The following is a 23,735-nucleotide window of genomic DNA, read 5'->3' on the forward strand; positions in this document are numbered from 1 at the left end:
ATTAGCCACTTAGTCTGATGCGTCACACCTCATTATGCTGCTGGAGCAGCAGTGCATGAACGCGTGAAACCGTCCACTCAGCCAGACCTGTCCACTCGCTCCAAACACTCACTCACTTACAGCAATTAGTGTGTGTGTTTGCGTTTCTATGTTGTTTGCATGTTATGTGTGTGTTTGTGCATGTGTGTGTGTGTGTGCGCTTAAAGGTAGAATCCAACTGGTCGGCCTGTTTCAGAAAACAGACGGTTAAAATCGATTGTCTTACGTCCACTGAAGACCTTTTCAATAGAGATGTAACTGCTCCCACTCTGTGGCATTTCAACACAAGTTCGCCATGGCTACCCCGCAGCTCAAGCTGGAAATGCTGTGAACAGGCCAGAGCAGAGCTTTTTTTTGTCAGCCTATATGAGGGAGGAGGGCCGGCTAGTGTGCACAAGAGGACTCTCCTTAATCATCTCCCTTAAACACACGAGTGCACATGCACGCTCTCTGGCACAATGAAACACACACATACACACACACAGGGACGAGGAGAAAAGACCTCATGCCATTCCCTGCACGGGCAGCCCCAGTTGGCAAAGTGTGAAGTGTTCCTCTCCAGGACAAGGCCTGCTAACTCAAATCCCTGGCTGGCAGCCACACTCCTCTCCATTACAAACACAGGGCCCATTTATCCCAGTACCCCCCCCCCACCCCCACTCCAGTCGCACTGCCACCCCAGGGGGACTGCCACATAATGGCTCTGTAGCCACTGTAACTGACATCTCTATTCAGCTAATGTTTATTGTTTTTGCTTTGCTCGGTTTGTTGATATTCAACGAAAAAAAAGAGGAACCAAAATGAGTAAATAACTATATTGTTGTGCCAAGCTTTGTATAATTCATGAATCCAGACAAATATTTCATATTTAATCGGAGTCGTCTCCTGTTTCCAGCCAACTTAGACTGTGTTAATACCCAGGAGATGAAGGAGCTACTGTATTATGCAATTTACCTCTGACTGGCATTTCACTACGAGACTGAACACATAGATTATCTTTTATCTCTGAAGCTGACCTTAAACGATCTCTTCTGTCTTTTTTATATTTAATCGTCTCTACTGAATATTTTTCTTTTTTTCCCCATCCTATTCCAAATCCGGTCTCATATCTCATATGGTGTACTCTCTGGATTTCCTTCATTTGCCAATTTGATCATATTTAAGCATTGTTTGCCTGATCTCTGCAGCCTTTGCTTGCTTAGCCCTCGCTGTGAGCATGATCCTTCTCTGTCAGGTTCCTCCCAAGGTGACTTTCAGGGCTGTTTTACAAATTAGGTTTTGTATGATTTTTTCCCCCCCTCCTTCATTTCTTTGTTCTAAGTGAGACCTCAGATTTTTTTCATCCTTTACTTGAACCTAATTTCAAGTAAAGGATACTTACCTTTACTTGAACCTAATTTCAAGTGAACCTGTTTCCTAATGTACAAAGACACTTGACTTGATGTATCCTGTCGCCAATTGCCTTGAAGATCAGATTGGGTTGCAAGGTACATGCACATGTGAACTGGAAACAGCAGTAGAAAGAAAATCGGTCTTTGCTGTTCAAAAGGTGCAGAGACATCACATAAACCAACTGCCATTTAATGTATGACTGTATGTAATAACAGTGAAATATAGGTGAGTGTGGAAAAGATAAAATCTGGCTGAATGTGTTAAATGTGATGAACTTAAACTATTTAATATGTGTCCAGTAAGAAACTACGTGATTGTCTCTCCCCCCCTAAAACAACAAAAAAAAATACTGTTGGTAGCAATAGGACTTAGCATAAGCAATAGTTGTATCACAGCCCTGTTCATACCTGACATTAAAGTGCATCTTGGGTGATCGATGGTAATACAGCTCTAAGCACACTGCACTGGTTTGAACGCAACCAAGATTCTTGAAGGACACATTGAGATTTTTTGTCTGTATCCAAAACCACAAAATATACCAATTCTAAACAGGATGGTCATGTGATATAATGTGTTTGCTCTTCGCTCAGTAGCTGGGGCTCTCCCCTGACCTTCAGCAGCACATGTGAGATAATGTAATCATGGTCAGGGAGTTGCTGCTGTCAAACACGTCTCCTCGCTGTGATGAACGCATGCTGCGTGAGCATGTCAAACATCACACACCTGAACACCTGTCTGTTTCTGTCTCTCTTCTGCCCCGACTCACCACCTTCGCACAGGACGAGTGAGGGAAAGGACAAAACCGGGGGAGGGGCCGTTCAAAAAGAGCACAACGAAACAGGAGAAATCCTCCTGTGCACTCATAGCCAAAAAGAATCTCAGTAGATAACAACTCACACCAATGCATTGTTCATTTGCTGAAATGGAGGATTCGTTAACGAGGCTTTATCAGTGTGTGGTTTACATCGCAGAGTACGACAAGTATCATGATTTGTGAGTATCGTAATAGTTTGCTGACTGGCAGCTGTGACAGTGCGCACAGCTTGGAGTGTGTTGGCCCCTGCCGTGTCCTGTTACCGGGTCACCGAGGCCTTGCTGTGACGCTGTGCCTTGCAGACAGGGGGTGGCTTTTAGTGTCAGAGTCCTGTGTGACCTCCCTCCCGCCTCCTCCCCTCCCTTCACCCCCGCTGTATCCCTCCCGACCGTCCTCTGGGATAAAGTAGGGGTAACTCGTATCAGCTGGAGGAACTAACATGCAAAATAATGTCTCACGTTTCAAACTGCGATGACAGTTTAGAGAGAGGTGGTTTGATGGCAGAGAGCGTGCACATAGATGCGTGTTCTTCACCCTGTGTGCGTGAGTTTGTTGTGTTGTTAGTGTAAAAGGAAAACGAGGTGAATAGGATGACAGAGATGACTCTCTGTCATCACCAGGAATCCTTTACACGGTCAGGCTGTGGCTTCTTGACCTCTGAACTTAGGAACCAGCATCAACAGACATGCGATGAAGATGCCCTTGCCCCGTCCAGATGTCCACAGAATAAATATTACGCTTTATTTGGGAGACACAGGCCGAGTAGAGGAGGGGTGATAATGCACTTTGGTCAAATATTCTCATTATCCCTCTTAGTTCATTATTCCCTCCACTGCCTCCGTTCAACGACCCTGAGACTGCCCCCCCCTACCTCCCCTCATTCACTCCGCCTTACTCTTCCCCTCTCTTCCCCGCTCCTCTCTTTTTGGACAGAGGCATGGGTGAGATCATAATTATGTTTTGACACATGGCGTGAGCCCCTAGAGTGCTTGGATTTTTAACTCAAAGAGGGAGTTGTCAGTGCGACAGCCCTTACTGCTCTTAATTGGAGGGGAGGACCAGGAGGCCCGCCCACAGACCAGGGTGGCAGTTTTAATGAGGTTATGTTTGTACAGGAAGTCAGAGTTATGACAGGAGGAAACTGTCATTGGCCCGTTAAAGAGAGCGGCTGACATCTCAAAGCCTACTGTGTTTGTCAGTGAGAGGGGGAAACCTCTCCACTCCTCTCTACAGGTGGAAGCAGGCAATTAAAACAGAAACGAGTTACTACAAAAACACCCAGGGCAGCCTCACCAAATTGAGTATCACCAGTAAACACCAATCAGAAGAGGAAAAGCTGCTGATAGAATAATAAATTAAATAGCTATTAACTCCCTTCGCCTCACGCTAACAAGGCCATGCTGAAAAGAAGTAATAATTACCTTAATTAAACGGCAATCAATACAAATCAGCAGGAGCATGTGTGTGTGTTTGCCCATGTGTGCATTCATGTTTGCTGTGTCCATCTTTGCATGCTTGCTCATTCTGTATCTTAATCTGTCCCTAGGTATGTGAATGTACAGTTCAGGGTCTTTGAGCTAATGTTTCTCAGCCTTTGCTTCAGCCTCAGATAAAACGAAGGGGGAGAGAGGGTGTTGAAAGCAAAGCTGCAGACTCCTCTGGTCCAAACACTGGCCTCAGTGTTCTCCAGGTGCACCCTGTTGAGAAACGCTGCTGTAGCCAGAGGTCTGTGGCTGTTGGTGTTCTGCCCTGACAAACAGGCAGTGCGTAACCTTTCATCTGCACCACCCTCAAGAGTGAGAATCCCCCGAGCTCCCACTTCAACGAAAAAGTCCATTTACAAAATGTATCCCATTCTTTCTCTCAGTAATAACCAAAGCCAGAAATGTTGGCCCGACAGTTGAGCTCAAACAGACATTTATTTGGAATGGGAGCTGTGTTTATTTTCCTAAGTAGCTTTTGAACAGGTTAGACCTTCACCAATGCTTTTAGGCACACACACGATGTGTGTCAGTGTCCAACCAAAATCATCAGAGATCAGCCATTTCCTCTTGGCGTGTCCCTCCCCAGACCTCTACATGTTTCAGGCACACCAGTTTGTTTTGAAGACAAGACCAACTTTGCAGACCAGGAATTCTGTGGGACGTAAAAAGTGTAATGAAAAAGGAAAAATATGATCCAAGTTTCACACTATTGGCTCTTTGTTGGGATTAGTTCTGTTTGATGGAATTTAGAGTAAATCGCATTTTTGTTTCTCCCTCGACCATGAAAAACACAATTGTGGTATAGGTGGAGAAATATGAAGACACATTTGTGTAGCAAATATTTCATAAACACTGCTGATGCCACGATGCTCTCACATGTCACCCTCTTTGGTTTGGTACACCTGGACCTTATATCATGGACGTAATAGGCCCCCTTTGTCCACCATGACAATGTGAGGCCTCACACAATTAGAGAGGACTCCTTCCTGCCATACTACAGATAAGCATCACCTGCTGGCTGTATAGATTGGAACAGGCTCTCCAAGGTTGTCTGGAGGTCTTTCTGTGTCCGACTCCACATTCACACAAACACCACAGCGCTTTCTTCTCTCAGGAGATGGAGAGGACCATGGGAGGATGTGTCATGACCTTGTGTGCCATCGGGGTCACGAGGAGAGAGATGGTGATGCGGTGAAGTCTCTAGTCCTGATCAGAGAGGGAACAAGGTCACTGTGTTACTCCATGGGATGCAGGAGGTTGTTTAGTTAGTTGACATGGACCACAGCAAATGGCCTTATCATGAGATATGCACACCAAGGTGAGAAGGGGCAAAGTCCCATTTAAATCCAATCTGAATTTAATGCTATGGTGAACATGATTCCTTCCCCTGTTGCACATCAGAGCCTCATATTAGTTAGTTTTTCCACTAAGGTACCTTTTGATAGCTTCTCCATCAGGATGCAGGGTTTCTAAGATCTAACAAGTCTATTGGGTGGCTGCTACCCGCAGGGCGTGCAGGCTCCGGCGCAATCATTTGGTTTCAGTTTGTGACGTGTGTTCTGCTGTCGGCCGAGTCCGTGAGAACCAAGAAACGCCGAGATGTGACGTTCCATGTGAAAATGCACTTGGGCTGTGGAAATGTATGTCCCTTTAGTCTGCCTGTGCGTGTGTATGTAAAATGCATGTGTGTGTAAAAAAACGTACACCACCTACGAGGTATCTGTCAGTGCGCTGTGATCAGTTCTGACTGATCTCACCACAAGTCAGGCTCATTCGCTTGCCTTCACCACCAGAACATTGTCATAGGTTTCAGTGGAGAGCATTACTACCAACCGAGTGAAATTAACTGATGCTCTGTGAGGGCTATGAGATCGTGAGAACTGACATCACTAAATGTCAATGTGTTCCTTTTTTTCTCACCAAGAGTTAAAGTTGAACCGTTGCAGAATCGTTAGTCTGATGGATTTCAGCAAATCCTTCTGTCACACTGTTGTAGAATCACATTGGACTTTGTGAATCTCTGCAGTGATCACCCCTGGTTAAACCAAGAATCCGTAATGCTCTGAGGTCCACTTAGCCCGGCTTCTCTAACATTAATAATGCAGAACATTTTCCTAATGAAGGAACATATTTTTTCTTTTCCATTTTTCTTTCAACATGTTGGATAACTGTGTTAATCAAGGCTTTACTTTCAGATTTCCTCTCTAATGGCATATCCAGTGGAGGGAAAAGGTCATGGTGGTAATAGACTGATCTGTAGTCCTCGGGGAGATTCTCTCTCTCTCTTTTTCTTTCCTCTCTCTCCGCACCTCTCTCTCTCTCTCTCTCTCTGCTCAGTCCCAGACAGACAGTCTCCATCCCAGACATCCTCATCTGCCACCCACTGCGCTCTGCCCAGCTCGCCAGGGTTTCAATCACAGGGCCAAATGAAATTATTAAGAGGTGTTAAACTTATTAATCATTAAATTAGCTAAATGATTCTCCAAGTACAGCCCAGATGAATGACATGTCATTCACTAATGTAATTTGCCTCTCCGGTAGGTGAAGGTCAGGAGAGGGCCCTCAGCGTGGCAGTTAATGGCTTCTTTTCATTTCCTATCATTCTTTCTCTGTGCGCACTCCAACAAAATGTTCTCCAAGCTATGAATAAAGACTGTGGCATCTCTTTCCACATGAGGATTATGCTTCATTTCAGCTTTACTCCCAATCTTATCTAACACGCTGGAAACGCACACCACCTGACCGCTCATGCTCACTGGGCGTGCGCATGGTGGTGTAAACAGGAAGGCATGCTTGTGCCATGTATGGCGGAAAACACGGGAACAGACACAGACTGTCAGAATAGTAGCTTTTCCCCTATGGATGTGAGCAGTGGTATCAGTATAAAATTAGGCACAGGGTCAGCAAGGCTTGTAATTGATTTGAAGATGTTGCGTTTTCCTCTGCTAGGAAGACGAATGCCGGTTGTTCTCTTATGGAAGGGAGTCACGTGATAGGAACCTGATGAATCAGCGAAGGCTACGTCTTGACTGGAAAGACGCAATCAGCAAGTGGTTGAGAGTGTCTACGTCATGGCGGCCGAACATCTTTGTTTCTACCCGTCCGGACTTAAACATGCAGCCCCGCAGTTTTTTTTATGTAAAAACGGAGCAATTGTGATTTCCACCACCTCTCCATGCAAGTAGCTGTTAAACTCTGGTGTAGTGTGGAAAATAATAGTGCTCAAAATAATACACTTTGAAGTGAGAAAATACAATATGTAATGTGGCTGAACATGAAGGGACAGAAACAAAAGGGCGAGAAAAAGAATCGGTTTATGAACAGCCTACCTGCCGCTTCCTGTCATCATTTCCCTTTTGATATTAGGCCCGTACCGAACCAGCTTTCAAGTTTCAGTTTCCCTGTTATCTTGATTCATTTGGTGGGAAAGTAGGCTAGCATATGTGAAACACTCCTCCTACATAACACCCCCCCGCCCCCCCGTTGTGTTCAGCGTTTAGTATGCGGTGACATTCTCCTTATATCAAATGTGAACATGCCATGAGAACTAGAAGATAGACACTACTGAGCTGACATCCCCCATCTCCTTGTGGCTGATTCACCTTTCAGGAACTCCTATTTATTTGTATGATTCGTTTTGGTATGACTATGCATGACTCACGTGCCAATGTTGGCTGCACTCATTCATTTTGGAAACTTATTCGGTAACATTTAATTTAATCATTGACACGTCGTTGTTATAAATCTTTTTTTTTTCATTCTGCACCAGCACACACACATTTGTTTTATCGATCCTCAAAAACAGCAGGGCCGCTCAGAAAACGCCTGCCGAGCAATCAGTGATATTATCACGGAATTTAAAGGAGGCTAACAAAGCGTACCTCTGCTCCATCAACTCCAGCTGCCGTGGAGGTCAGTGTTGTGGATGAACAGGCTGAGTGGATGGTGGTTTGAGGAGAGGCACACAAGGTCGAATTAAAGAAAAACCTCAAGGGCTTTGCACTGACAAGGTGTTGACAATTAAGACCCTTACTTCCAGCAGCACTCAAACAAATAGTAAAAGTAAATGCTGGAAAGCTGGATTAATTGTATTTGTGCATTGTGATTTATTTATTTTTATAAAGACAATACCGTGGAAATGTTGTAAGAATTTTAAATGTCCTTGCTTATGCTCACAGGTCACATGACTTCCTGCTAACCTGCAAATTACACGTCTTGCCAACGCCATCCATTTCTATGCATTGTTTGTCAGCATACTCGTCTGTGTGTGTGTCAGTGTGAGTGCGAGCAATTGTGTGTCTGTGTGTGTGTGTGTGTGTGTGTGTGTGTGTGTGTGTGTGTGCGTGCGTGCGTGCGTGCGTGCGTGCGTGTGTGCGTGCGTGTGTGTGTGAGTGGATGTGACATACACCACAGTCGTGCAGATTACAGTCCTGAGGGATTTAAATATCATTTTAATTAATCTGCTCACCTGAATTTAATGAGACATGTCCGAGAGGCTGTATGCCCGTGTGAATGTGTGTGTCCTCATGAATGTGAGCGCTGCATGTGTGTCCGTATGTTCGAGAGTGCATGCCTGTGACTAATGAAGTTCACTGCTGGACTTCAAATGGCCCCCTTCATTTGGTCTGTTTTACAAATCTGCATATCACCTGTATCTCAGCCAGAAAGACGGAGGCAGGAGGAGAGTGGGATCAATAGCTCTCTTTGTTTACAGTAGAAGGAGTGCGCCTCCACAATGTCAGCTACTCTTCTTTTGTATAACAAAGGAGTATATAGAAATAACTTCCCTCTGATATTGGTATGATTACGCAATTAGTCTGTGATCGATAAGCCATTGATTCAGACGCAAACAAGGGATTAATGTTCCCTGTGTTTTCTGGACAGTTGGGCAGACATGATGTGGACATGTTCGACAGGCTGACCAACTGGCCTGTGCAACCTTGACCAAGTTTGAATCAATACGTGATTGAATAGTACACAGAGGTTATGGGAAAATATAGAGTTATAGGAGCAGTCAAAACTACAAATATGCATACAATATTTCCTGATTTCATATTTGTTTGTTTTTTTTCCAAAAATCAAAGACGCAATTCAATTTTGACATGGATCGAGACACGGGGTGGATCCAGGAATCTTTTATTACTTTCTTTAGTGATGTGAGATAGGACGGTCTCTGACAGATTTGCTGATTTGCCTGAGAGTAACAGACAAAAATCTGGCATGTTATGGAGATGGATATTTATTAGTCTGAACAATTTGTTGCAGATGCAAATAATGCATCTGGATGCAGTTAATTTTAGTTTCATCGGGGGACTTCTGGGTTCTGGCGGAGATTTTCTCTCTACTTTGTGCAATTCTGGTGTTTACTTAATTCTCCGTAATCTACAATATTCTCAGAAGGTTGTTGATAAATTGACACAAGGTTGGTGATGATCATTTACATTTGTAATCAACAAAGATTAAAGAAAGAGGTAATTATCACATCTTTTTACAATTTTGCCTCATGCAACTTTACAGGCCTGTACTGTAAAATTGTTTTGTGTGCGTGCGAATGTGTGTGTTGATTGTGATTGTTGTCAGGGTGAAAAACCACAACAAACACGCGAGCACGTTGCCAGACATTACACAATGGGAGTACACAAACCCGCCTTGCCTCTGTCACAATTGCCCGTTTCTCTCTGTTTTTGTTTTGTCCGCCCTCATTTGTAAAGGTATTTATGTCAGTAAAGGAATACAAACCCCCCCGCTCTTGTCTGAAAGAAGAGTCATTTACAATCATTTACATTAACAAAAACTGTATTTTAACATCACAATAACCTCAAACAATGGCACATATCCGCCTCGTTCATTTTGTGCAATGAATGAACAGAGGTACACACGCTTCCATTGTTCTGGGTAAAATGTGCCACGGACATAATCATCTCCTCCTGCACTTGGTGTATTAGATAATGAGAAGATGCTGATAAGTTCCTCAATACAATCTGCTCCCCGTTGGATAATCCGCATCATTCAGTATTGTGAGGATCACAATGATGGTTTATTATTGCTTATTCAGAGCTCAACAATGATTTAAACATTTACAATATGGGAACAAACACTTGGTCTCAGATCACTCATCCATTTAAGAGGATGCCAGCACTGCTTAGTAGCAGCTGTGACTCAAATGGAGGATGCAGATGATTGTTAGTCTCTGAGCTCTCCAGTAGATACCTATCTTTGAGAATCTGTGTGATGGACCAATAGAACATTTAAAGAATGCTCAAAAGCTCTCAAATCTCATTGTTTTTACAAATCGACAACATTGTCAACGTCCTCTAGGTGTCTGGCAAAACTTTTACATCCTACATTTGTATTCTTGTCAGTTTTGCCTCAGAAACGTTTTTTTTTTTTTTTTGCATTCTAACATTTAACGAGGTGGCAGACAGGAAAAGTTCGGTAAAATGTCCCGAGAAACTGACATTTACATTCTCACATACAGCCCTTCCGGGAAATTTACAGGACACTGTCTGAAAGCAGCTTCACAGAGAAACCCAGAAAATGGATTGAGACTGGATGTTGGAGATGATGTGGCTGCAGTAAATGTTCCCATTTCCCCAGGATCTTATAAAGAATGAACATGTCCTGTTTAGCTCATCTATCCCTCTTCTGTCGGGCACCTGGGGTATAGAAGTCCACCGACACTCGGACCCTTAATGAGAAGCAGAACGACACCTTCATGTTATAGCTCGTGCTCCACCTCTCTCCATTTCTATGACTTGCTTTAATAAATTACTGTCCAATAAGAACTTTTATGATCTTGGCATATGTTGCCTTTTATAGGTGAAAATAATTGCGTTCCCAGATCACCCTGCCCATTCTGAACATGAGAATGAGAGTAGCGGAGCTTACAAAATGAGATAGTTTCACAGTGTCTGCACAAGTCCTTCTCATTTGGGTCGTTCCGCCTCCCCCTCCTTTTTTCTCTGTTTCCTGGCATACCTTCACAAGCACCCCCCCCCCCACCCCCCTCTCACCACTCTCCGCTCCACTCATGCCTAGAGAGGCCTACGCTTGCATGCCAACGGGCACTCTTAAACCGACACCACCATCCCCCAATCGACTTCATATTCACACACACACATAAACACACACTGAGAGTCTCGTTTTTGAGTTCCCACTGAAGTGTGACAGAAGCCACTTGACAGATGACACACACACACACACACACACACACACACTTGATGTTATCGGGTCAGGGCCAGAGATTCAGCCTCTTGAGTGATGAGAGACTGTCACTGGCATTGTTTATCTATGCCAGAGGAGGGGAGAGCCGGGAATGACAGAGAGAAAGTGAACGCTTCTCTCCTTCTTTGCTGGATATCACTCAAGGGGAAAGGGCAGAGCAAAGAGAAAGACAGAACTTTGAATGTGGCACTTCCGGCCTTCAAGTAAAATCCGAAAAGATTCTCGTATACATAGCATTGTATGGATTTCTGTTAAAAAGCCCGAGCATGCGAGGACTCACTGGGACCTAAAACAGCAGCGCTCTTCAATCATTTAGAGAAATGTGCTGGAGTCGGCTCACAAATTGATGTGGCTTTGTTATCGGCATTGTCAATTGATTCCTCGGAGGGCGTTAATGAAATAACTAATTGAATGTGTCCTCTTGTAAACAATTTGTTGAAACGTACAAAACACAAACAGCCGTGTCTTGCCTCTTTCTGCTTGGGTGTGAGTGGCTTTAATTAGTCCCAGAATGAGTCAGATAACCTTCACAAACAACTATTAGCCTTGCCTTTCGTTGCATTCACAATATTCCCTGTTTGTGTCCGGCCAAATAATCTACTATACGCTGTTGTTTGTTGGGATATAAGAAGTAACCACATTTCTCCATCTTACACGGCTGAGAGCCAGGGGTCAGAGGTCATTGTGTGTACAGGTGCATCTCAATAAATTAGAATATCATGGAAAAGTTTGATTATTTCGATAATTAAATTCAAAAAGTGAAACTCAGATATTATATAGATTCATTACACACAGAGTGAAATATTTCAAGCGTTTATTTCTTTTAATTTGGATGATTATGGCTTAAAACTAATGAAAACCTAAAATTCAGTGTCTCACAAAATTAGTTTTACTTTTTGGATTTGAAATATCGAAATAAATCAACTTTTCCATGATATTCTAATTTAATGAGATGCAACTCTAAGCCTGTGGTCTCTTAGTATTTCATCTTGGATACAATGAGTGAAGTGAGTTTACTTGGAGACAAATATCCTTAAAGAACCTTTATAACTAAACTCCTTCAACCTCTTTACTTTCTCTTTGTCTCTTTTTCTTCATAAACATCAAGCCCACACGCAAAAGCAAAGTTGAAAGTTCAGGACAAAACAGGTTTTCTTGTTACAATAATTATTTATTAAATTTAAAATATCTGTAGCACAGGTTAAAAATTAGACACTTCCATCTACCATGAGCGCCTTGGGATTTAACATGGTTCTAAACATGGTGGAAAATAAACACTCTTAGAAACCAGAAAGATTTTCTTCATACTTCATCCATCTCTGTCTTCATAAATTGTCACATTGGAGTTTGCTAGGGCAGAGGCAAATTTGGCATTTAGGTCATCGTTTTTCACTGGACATATATTACAAACGAGCAAACAAAATCTGTCAAAGTTTCCCAAAATCTCTCCGTTGCCTCGTGATTTAGAGAATTTCGAATGAGTCAAAATCGCCTGCTCCAGCTTCGTAGTTTATTTAATGATTTTGCATTCGCTTATCAGAAAGAAATATGTGCTATTTTAAAATAATAGCACACTTTAAAGCTGGTGATTGGTCTTTTTTGGTGAGATAACTCAAATGGCAGGCCAGGTTCTACTGCTTTTAAGCTTAACGGTTTTTGCCATGTTATTTTATTGACTGTGTTAGACATTAAGGATATGTCATCAATTAGGTGTGTGCATGTGAATGTGCAGCGGCAATGGAAAAACGACATGGTCAGACGGCCATCCTTCCCCTCATCTTCTCATTCCCCCAACCCGGCTCTTCCACAAACCAGGGATTTATGGTCCTTTTTGCCTCGGCCCTATCTTACGAAACATAAAAAAGTAGCATGAGCAGAGCACTGTAGTAAATGGCAGGCCAATGCATTAGTCGTCAGTAAGAAAACATTAACAGCAAAGACATATATTTTCCAGTTTTCAAGTTGTTTACAAACCATATTTGTGTTCACAATTTATTATGTTTTTTCCATGTTTGCTTTTTTCATCATTACATGCCATATGAGAAGTCTGGATTACAAAAGTACCTGAACAAATTGCTTGTATATTAGCATGCATAGCTGTTTGTTATTTACATCCTATTTACAGACTTGAACTAAGAACAGAGGGATCTACAGTATGTTTTTCTTTCATGTGGTTTCATTTACATTTCTAGGATGGAGAACAAAAAGCAGCCTCTCACTGATATGCAGAGTACACAGGACATGCACGTAAAATAACATGTTTTCTCGTCTGAGGAAAGTGTGGTGATTTATTTTTTTATTCCCTATCACTGAAGTAGAAGAAGGAAGAGCTCGATTCTGTAACAGGCTACATCACTAACCGGAGCTACCGCATTGCATAACACAGATCTATTTTTCTCCTTTGTCTCTACTGCGCACCAGTCTCTGAGCACAGGGGGACTTGAAAAGGTTAATTTACGATGTTAACCGTGCCGTGAAGGGAAAAGCAAATAGGAAAGAGCATGCACAGCACCAGAGAAGGACATTAAGCTGCGTCTACATCTTTCTCTTTCCTCGCTCCCTCTATCTGTCCAGTGACAACAGTAGAGCCCCCTGATGTGTACAAAGACACAGGGCTATCACCATCCATCACTGTAGACGCACTGAAAGGATCTTTCAGCAGTGATCAGGCTGTAAGCAGGCACACACCACTGACACCTCTGTAGTTTTGTGTTCCTAGCCACAGGGAAATGTCTGTTTAAACGTAACAGATGTACAAGGAAATAAAAAAGACATCCTTTTGACAATGTTGTGAATAGAACCGGTGTAGCACGACAATAAAGGAGGGTTCTGTTACTTGCAGACTACAGCAACATACTTAATAACTCCAAGATATAATGTTACATCATATCTAGAAGCATATTTAACGTTTGTTATGGTAGTGTCAGTTATTGTAGAAAGAGTGGAAGACATGGATATATTTAGACTGCAGACCATATTTTGTGATGCCGGGGCTGGTAACCTGCTCCTGGGGTGTTGCAGTCATTAAAAAATATTGCTCATTTAGTGAGAATAACATCAGTATCACATCCTCAGCTCTCCCCATGACTGCAGGTCCATTGTCCACCTCCAGCTCATTTACACTCAGCCTCTAATGCAGGCAATCAGCAGCTCTATACCCTCACTGGGGCTCCATAAACACTTGATTTCATAGAATTGCCTTTGATAAAGGAGGGAGGTGACTGCCAGAGCATGTTAATGTGCTTTCCTATAAAGCTTATCTCTGACTGGGGTCATGGAGGCCAAGTGGCAAGGGGCTGATCGCCATAGCAATAAGACCCTAGAAGCCGTTACTGCAGCTTACGACCCCTCTGACGATAACAGAGCCGACCGTGGCCTACCTTTGGATAATCAAACCCCTGGTCCAGGCCCATGTGGGAAATAATGTGGACATTTACTACAGTACAATTGAAATGAGGGGCGAGCACAAATTAACCTCTGGAAACAGAAGGGGCTCATTTTGATAGGAACCATAAATGTTTAATTGTCCGGCAGCAGCAGTATTTTAAAAGCATGTAAATACAAAATCATGAGCTGACCCGCACCATCAGGACACGGCCACTGTTGAGAAATTGCAGGAAAACAAAAACATCCCTTCATTTTTCAAAGGCAACACTTTTCTTAAAACATACTTTTCAAGAAATGATTGTGTGTGTGTTTGTACATTGAGCTGCATAATTATGTTTCTTCTATTTTTGTCAGGTATACAGTATGTGATGATACTGTATAATTTAGTGGACTAAAGACGGGAGCTTTGAAGAACACTTTGATAACATATGGTTATGTCCCCTGCTGTTTCCCACTCTCTGCTCTGTCGGGGGCCCAGAAGGGATGTATGCGTAACTTTCTGGACTCCACAAACTTTTCCCTTCTCTGAAACTGAAGGATTACACCCTGTTCACAGCAGGGAGAACAGCACACATCCTGGCATCTCCCCTTGAGCCACTTTAATCTCTATTTTACACCCTAAAGACAAAACCCTAATGTCTCCCTTGAACACAACCCGGCTCAGATGGCAGAGCTGTGCTACCTCCTTGGCTGTGCCATGCCTCTCTCCCTGTGAATGGGTTTGCACAACATTTGCCTGATCTCAATGGTCTTGATACATGTACCAAAAAGGTCCATCCTGCAGAATAGCTTCATCATTATGTTTCAAAGCAGGTAAATTGGAATCTAGTTAAGCTGTTTTTCCTGCCGTTAATTTTCTCTCCTTTCTGGCTCAGGTGCAGGAGACTAAATCAAGCTGTCAGGAACCAGACTGCACAGCTAAATGGTGCAGGCTGAAATGCCACCTGTCCGCAGCTTCTGGCGATTTATTATTCCCCCATTTATTTATTTCTGTAAGAGCAACATGGCTATTTGTAAAAGTCCTTGACTGCCTCAGCAAACTCGGCGTGTACGTGTCTCCGTACATTCTCGTACAAACCCTCACGTAATGTTCCGGGCTATCTCACCACAGCTAATGTTGGTTAAAGAAGGATCCGTTATCCTCCGCTACCTAATCAGATGCTAAAGATTTGGTTTACAGCATTTATCAATGGTATTAAACTTTGGTCAGCCCACAGAATTTATTCCAATTGAGGCATTTGGGTTAAGCCGATTCCCTCCATCCCCCCCAAATCTTCTTGGGAGCCCATCTCATCTTGGAGAGGGGCTTGATGGCTCGCTGCTCACCCAGTGCTTTAGCTTATGTGCAGGCCAGAATGAGGTGGGAGGAAGGGCTTTAAAGGCTCTATTATTCATCCCTGTCATTAGCTGTGTGACATAAGGAGGTCTGCCCTATCTTTGCTGCTGTCTGGCTGTTAGATCAACCCTCATCCAATTTTTCCAAATCCCCTTTTAGTTGAAATGTACAAACGAGTAAGTGTTTCTGTGAGTAATATGGTGCTGTACTTATAACATGTTGAGCTGAGACGTGTGAGTCATGTTTCCAGAGTCTGGGGTCGGCCTGGAGGTCAGGATTACAGCAGAGCAGTCGACATGGTTGACACACTGTAATCCTTTCACCTTTGGCCCCACTCCCACTACCCCAACCATGTCTGGCTTGAGGTCACTGTTAATCGTGACACCCCACTCTTCACAGAGACACAGAGTGTGTTTGTTTGTCGGCATGTGTGTGAGAGAGGGGGGGTAGATACTGTATGTGTGTAATCAGAGGAGCTACTCATTCCATAATTATTTTTCTCCATTAAATACTTTTAAGTTTCGTGAACATTACTTCACATAGAAACAGTGGACGATTTCATGATCCTAAAGGTTTTTGTTATCGCCACTAGTTTATACATTTGACCCTTAAGTGTTTTCATTCGGTCTGACTAGGGCCTCCTATGCTGAAATGTAGTAACCGTTTGCCCTACTTTTGTTTATCCTTGTGGAACTTTTTGGTTTGCCTCCAAAACTGTATTGTAGGCCCAAATCAGACTAAGAATTTTGTCAATCGACAAACAATTTGGTCCTTTAAGCTGCAAGCTTTTTGAACCGCGTTTGGTGGGAGGTTTAGGGTGAGAGCTATGTTCAGGTAATATACCAAACACGCCAGGTTCTCACAATCAAAGATCACAAAGAAGACAGGATGACTTCATGTCGTGCAATGAAAAACGAGGAGCGCTCACTCTGCAGCCACTTCTGGGAACTGAAATGTCCTCAGAAATATACTGGACACTGACAGACAAAAATCACCCTGTATCCTCCACTTGAGGATCTTTGATTGATTATTCAAATATTTGACTCCCAAGTGGCAGCTCCACTGTATTCCATCACATATGGGATGTACCTACAGAGGCCTTAAATGACACCTGAAGCCAAATTGGCTGAAGTTCCGTACGTTGTTCCTGATTGTCGTCATCAGGAGACGGGCCATCTTTGTACCTATTCTGTGTCTTACAGGTTGTTTTTCTTCCCAGTGTTCTCCTCCTGTGTTTACTCTGTCACTCGGGCCCAAAGTGAATCCGCTCCACTGGCCCACAGACGTACGCAGTACACACACAAGCTTGCCAGTGATGACACTAATGGAGTGTTTAGTCAGGACGACATGGACTTATTAACCAGTTGAGCGATTGGGCTAGATGGTAATCAAATAAAGCAGAGATAAGTTAATAAGCTGTATGTGCAATGGAGTAAGCTGCACAGGGTTTATCCTGACTGACACCGCACTTGTTTGCTGATACTCAGTGAGACGCTCTTCCTCTTGTTTTCAGCATGGTCAGGTACAACGTAGAATCAACTGTGTAGCTGCTCTATTCATCACATTGTTCGTCAGAAACTTACTCGCTCAGACTTTGCTTAAATAAATTAGATCTATCTAAAGGATGGAGGAAGGACAGGACTGAGGTGAGCAATGTTAATAAAAACAAATAAAAATGGAGGAACTGAGTGTAAGTAAGACGTGGGCGAATGGGGGAAGGACAAAGGCTGATTAAATGGGGCCAATGCGAGGGAGGCAGAGGAGAGGATCGCAGCGGACGGGGGCCCGATAGGGGGTAAATCTGAATCGGTAGAGCTCTATATCCTTCATATCCCCTGCCCCCTCCTCTCTCCCACATATCCATCATGTTAATATACCTACAGCGTGGCCCTCTGGGTAATATATCTTTGACCTGTGATTACGCTAACAGCTTATTGTTTGCACACTGAACAATCCCATTATGTCGACAATCTGTTTACATACAGCCTTGCTGTTTAGATTAGCTTGGTGTGTGTGTGTGTGTGTGTGTTAAATAAGAGCAGGGATGTGCCTCTATGCGTTTGGATCCACTTTCACACATTTTGGTTATGAACATCTGTGCATGTTTACATATGTGTCCTTACATTGGTCAGGGTCATTGCCAGATAAAAGTGCACTGGCTGCCTGACTACCAGGGCAAAGCACCAGAGCACTTACATGCAAAACCATATCAAAACAAACCGATCTGTCACAAATAGCCTGCAGCTGCACAGAAATGGGGCTTTGTTTAATTTCTGAGAAAGTGAAAAGCCTCGAGGCTCAGAGAAGATCAGCTCTTGCTCAGTGTCTTGTTTTCTACCACATACTATTTTCTCATGTTTGGGTGACATCTTCATCCTTCCTGTATTTTAAATCTGCTTTAACTAATCACCTCTAAGTCATAAGTCTTGATTTGAAGTTTGTTTACATGTTGACTGTAAATACGCTCTTATGATTGAATGTGATCTGACAGTATATGAATTAAGGAGATTTTTTTTCATGTAAATTGGCTGCAGGAAGTGGAATACGGAGTATGTGTCCACATGTCTTCTGATACAGTGACTGTTTTCCTTGGTAATTTGTGTCTGCTGGTAGATTGCAATGTATTTTAATAATCCTATGTCAAAAAAGAAACTTGTTTTACACACTTGTAAGTTGCTCCCACATCATCATTTGTTACTTGGTGAAGCGGTTCATGATGCTGTGTCCAGGAAGAGTTCAGCTGTAGTTGGCAGGTGCCAGAGAAGGGTAACAGGTATTTAACCACAAGGCTGAACATCTGGTTGAGCCGAGAGCCAGGCTCATTAACTCAATGTGAACCTCCGACAGCACGTGAGGTCCTGACAGTCTAGAGAGCCGCATGATGGTGTGACCGTCTGAGGTCGAGGGGTTATGAACTCTCCAAGAAAAGACGATTCTATATGTAGACAGAGCAGGAGAATACTTGAACATGAGTCCAGTACAATCTAACATTTTTGGTAGAAATCCACACATTTTTCCTCTGCGATCCTCTCCCTTGAGCATCGCTTTCATTTCCCTGCTCTCCTCTGCTCTGCTCTCGGACTTCTCTGGCAGCGTGTAGACTCATCGAGATGTGCAAATCCCTTTGACATAGGATGAATAGACAGTTGCTGGCAGGATGCCCCATGCCACTTTGTGTGCTGCCACTTAATTGGAGCGCCCCAGTTTGCCTTCCATCTTCTCTTCTCCTACCCACGCTCACTGTGGCTGGGCTCTGTCTGTGATCAGAGGCAGGTTATGTGTCCCTTCCAAAGGGTTTAAAACCCATCAGCATCACCGTTTGGCTGACGAGGACCTTGCACAAGAGGACGGGGAGCGCTCAAACGATTTCAGTCATGTTAGCATACATTTTCCGAAAGCAAAGGGAGGGGGCATTAAGCTGACAAAGAGCTTGCATTGGTTTAGAGAGTCAACCCACTGACTCGGCCTTCCTGCTCAATCTCTTCTATGAATAATGGTCACGTTCCATCAACATGTCAACATGCAAAGTACAGCATCTGGGACTATACATAGTGGATACACTGTACATATATACAGCAATATATTCGAGCGGCGCTGTGTATGATTGTGCATCTGTATGCATGCACTCGTATGTGTCTGTGTGTGTATGTTTGAGTCAAAGTGTAATGTTTTCTTCCCCATTGCCGTGTTTGTCCATCAGTGCAAACCCGGCACTGATGCCCCCCCCCCCCCCCCCCCCCCCCCCGTGTGTCCCCACTGCTGTGAGGACAATAGCGGGGACACTGAAAAAAGTCATGGTTTCTTGTTGCACAACACACACTGAGAGGTAGAGGATGCACGGTGATGGAGCTGAGGTGTTCAACGAGCTGGCATTTCCCCTGTTGTCCATGCAAAGGTTTGCTCTGTCTTCACTAGTGAGGGTGGTAACCTTTGAGGTTGTCTGTTCATTGGCTTGGCATATTATCTGTCTGTCCATTTGTGTCTTCTTGAGAATCCATAGGAGACGGAGGTCGGAGTCCTCGTGTCTCCATTGCAATCAGTGATGAGTTCCTTTTCTTCGATGTGCAGGCTCCTTGTTAGAGCACCGTTTCAAACCATGCAAAGAAAAAAACTTGTCCTCTCAGGCTGACGGTTACAGCAGCTCCAACCCAAATACTGTGTGTGGATGGGGAAGGGAGTTATTGCAATCAGAAAAATAAGTAGATAGCTTCTGAGAGAGATAAATTACAATACTAAACATTTTTAAATGTTCACAAAAACGTTTAAAAAAGTCCAAGGTAGACATATGGCTAACGTTGAACAGCCTGCTTTTCCTCTTCACTTTGACCGTTCAGTGATGAAACCAGAAGAATTGCTGCCTTTTTATTCTTGCCAGTTTGTCGAGTATCCACATTACCTATAGCTACTGCCTCTATGTATCTATTCATATACACAGGAAAATGTCCAGATACCTGGGATTTGTCTTTAACTATCAGAAAAACAAGTTCAATATTTTAAATGCTTTAAAAAGGTTGTCTGAAATATCCACACACTGAGATTTGTGATCTACGAGGGGAGTGGTACATGTACACTATGTTCTGTTCCATGCTGTTGTCGTCAATCATCTCTATTTACATGTACTTGTTTAGATACTGGAGAGGAAGACTAGGCTGTTTTGTCAAGAGAATAAGACGAAGAGGAAGTACAATTTTTCAGTCCAACTAACTCCAGCGAGTAGAGAAATGATGAGGGAAATGATAATTACATGGTCTCTAGGGTGGTAAGAAGACTACTGACTTCATATAGGAAAAAACATGAGTCACAGTCGGGAAGGTTTATGAAGTTGGTGAGAGCCACTTGGTATACTTCCTGTAATAGGAATAAGAATAAGGTTTTTATCATGATCTATTTACAGAAGCATGCATCAGTGATCTTCCCACCAAGAGAAAATAGTTCCTCCACTGTCCGCCGTTGTCAACCATGTCATCAGTATTAGTCCTCTTTCTTTTTTCTTTTTCTTTTTTTTGTTTTGTGTGTTTTGTAGAAAAAAGCTGGATGTAAAATATCAAGTAGGGAAACGGGAGTAGTAAGAGGCTTTCAAGAATTTCGCTGTAGGGATTTCGAGGGATTTCAGCGGGTCTCGTCTTTTGTTCTTCCGTGAAGTCATTTTCTAATGTTGTGCTTTGTAGGTGCCTTCTTGCGATTGGTCAGCCGCCGCGATGTCATCACTGCTCAGCCGGTAGGTTATCTGTTGGCAGTAAGAGAACGATGAAGGGGAAGAGGAGAGAGGAGGGGTCGGTCAAGAAAGGAGAGAAACAAAGTCATTAGAGTTTGAATCTGACCACAACTTTCTCACACACTTTAGTGTATTGCATTCATACACGCACACACACACACATAACGTACACTATAAGTTAGTGAGTGGACACATTGTGAGCCATATAGGGGCGCCTCGTGTAAACTCTGTCTGTCCATATAGGGTTTATGGTGACACACAATGAGTCAACGGGTTTGGGGGGTGGGGATGGCTCGGCTGTCACTGTTTCCAGTTGGAAAACAAAGGCAGAGTGACCACCCTGTGAGTGTACGTAGCAAGCCCACTTGGCTGAGATTCAGAGTGACAGTGGCGTCAGCATGGGGGGTGACTCTTTAATCATCTTCAATTAAGGCCAAAGAAAGACGAGCAAATCCACTAACAGTGTGGGTGAGTCTCCTCCATGTCTACATCTCTTTACATTAATCAATGTGTTCACTCTGTTAAAACGCAGAAACACGGCTCTTTGTTCTGCTGTTGTTTCCTGAACTACCCAACGTTTTGTGAGAGGCCTCAGCAGCTCCTGCACGGAGTATAAATGAGTCATGTAGCCAGAAGCCGCACTTTGTGGGTGGCACATTAAACACAAGTCCAGATATAGTAGAATATTACAACTATGCTATAGCTACGTGACCCATATATTAAGATTCCTACCCTGCACCCAATATAAACAACCATGAACCAAACAAATATGGACAAGCTGGATGATATGACCAAAAATTATATCAAGATGTCCATCATTCAATATTGGTAATTATCATGTTAAAAACTACACATTTACTAATTTTTCCTCCTTAGTGAAGGTTGTGTTTTTTAATACTCTTGAGCGTATTATATAAATGCAATCATCATTGTAAAAGATGCAGTCAAGACTGTATTTGTCTTCCTACTGCTACTAAAGACTTACTAAAGACATTTACTTGTCTTTATTACAGATGAGACCACAGATATTACTGTTATCTGTGGTCTCATCTCACAAACACACACACACACACACACTCACACAGCAGTATCAGCGGCTCCCTCTCGATGTGACATTGTCTGTGTTTGCCTTCCACTACTTGCGGCACAAATCACTGCGAGCGTCATGTCTCTGTTCTGTCCATCTCGTGCGCAGCGGTGAGCCATGTTCTATGAGTTAATATTCTACAACTGAGATCACAGCCGTTGCCCCGGGGCATGCTACATCCAATGTCAGAGAACAGCAACAGTCAAGACTTAAGCCCCCTCTACACTGAATGTGGTCCCAGGGTGTGTGATAAGAGAGTGTGTGATGGGAATGCAGGGCCGTTTGGACCTCCAAAGCCAGGTGTTAGCACTTCAGATCACTGCCTCATCAATAATTGACAGAGGCAAACCAATCAGAACGATTTGCTCCCCACAGCGAAGTGCTAGAGCAGCCTAACACCAGTGAATCATTAATGAGGCAATTAGATGAAATGGTTAGACGGTTAGCCCTCACTGGCAACGCTCCTGTGATGCCACTGTGACAGGGCCCCGTATACAGGAGCTGCACATGATAGAGTGATGCATGGACCAACACAAGTTCAGAGAGAGAGAGAGAGAGAGAGAGAGAGAGAGAGAGAGAGAGAGAGAGAGAGAGAGAGAGAGAGAGAGAGAGAGAGAGAGAGAGAGAGTGGAGTCGCACAACAGCCTTTGGGAACAGAGCGGAGCCTCCTTAAGGTTGGAGTGTAACTCGTGTCAGTGGTGCCAGCTCTCCATCTGTTGACCACAGCTCAGAGGGCCAATAATGGGAACAAACCCAATTGGCCATTACCATGGGAGATTGACCTTTATTGGTTGTTGTAACCATTGCACAGACCAACAGAGGACGTCTCCCGGGTGATTCAAGTGTGGGAGAGCCTTTATGGACATGGATAAAATCGACCTCGGATGACATCACTCAAACGCGGGGAGAGCAACAACAATAACAGCAAAGATGGAGTTTGCCTTTGAAGAGCGGAGATCCTGGATTGTTGTTTGAGAGGAAAATCAAAGCCCCAGGGGAGCTGCTCACAAAGCCTCATCGATCGGCCATATTGGAACCATTTCATAGTTTGTCGATGCTCTTCTGCCTTGCTCTCTCGGGCTCTGGGTCCAGTACGAGCTCAATTAAACCAGCAACCTTGATCTCAGGAACCAACCATGCAGACACTACATACTGCAGGGATTATCCCCAAACACACACTCCTTCACCCTCTTATCTAAAGCAAATATTTTACACGCTGTCCGTTTTGTTTGGGCCAGATGAGATTAGAATGAGGTTGTATACAGTTCCTCATTTAAAGCTTTTGCTGAAAACCAACACAATTATTTATCTTCAATTTTTACCTTCCTAATCATCCTGATGCAGTGTGGGGGGTGGGGGGTGGGGGGGGGTGCATACAGGCAGGTTTGACTGTAGAATTTGGTATAAATAAAGTGTAGAGCAAATTATGTTTTTCACCATTTGTATAAACAGTGTGTGGTGGTACTGCAATAATATTGTCCATTTCAATTTAAAAATGTCTGCTTAATTGTTAACTTTTATTTATTCCATGCTGCCTCCGTCCACAATTCCCAATTTATGTCTCTGCAATGTCTTTTTTTGTCACTTTTAATTTTAACAATATTGAATAAGATGAAGTTAAAATAAATGTATAAATCAACAGAAAGTCTCAGGTTCATATGTCCAGTAAAACATTTGTCATCACATCTGGCAGAAAATTATATTTATTAAAACCTAACTTCAGTTAAAACTGACCTACAATAAATATAATTCTCTAG

General features: G+C 43.3%; 1 protein-coding gene across 1 annotated transcript in view; it reads right to left on the reverse strand.

Annotated features, from left to right (window-relative positions):
* Positions 1-19,831: 19,831 nt before the first annotated feature.
* mafa (MAF bZIP transcription factor a) overlaps positions 19,832-23,735 on the reverse strand; it is a 68,995-nt gene continuing 65,091 nt past the window's right edge. The window contains exon 3 of the mRNA XM_062386801.1: positions 19,832-20,903. The gene's annotated coding sequence lies outside the window, so the exon portion shown is untranslated. The remainder of the gene's footprint in view (positions 20,904-23,735) is intronic.

Source organism: Platichthys flesus, chromosome 1 (genome assembly GCF_949316205.1).
Source record: "Platichthys flesus chromosome 1, fPlaFle2.1, whole genome shotgun sequence".
Classification (NCBI taxonomy): domain Eukaryota; kingdom Metazoa; phylum Chordata; class Actinopteri; order Pleuronectiformes; family Pleuronectidae; genus Platichthys; species Platichthys flesus.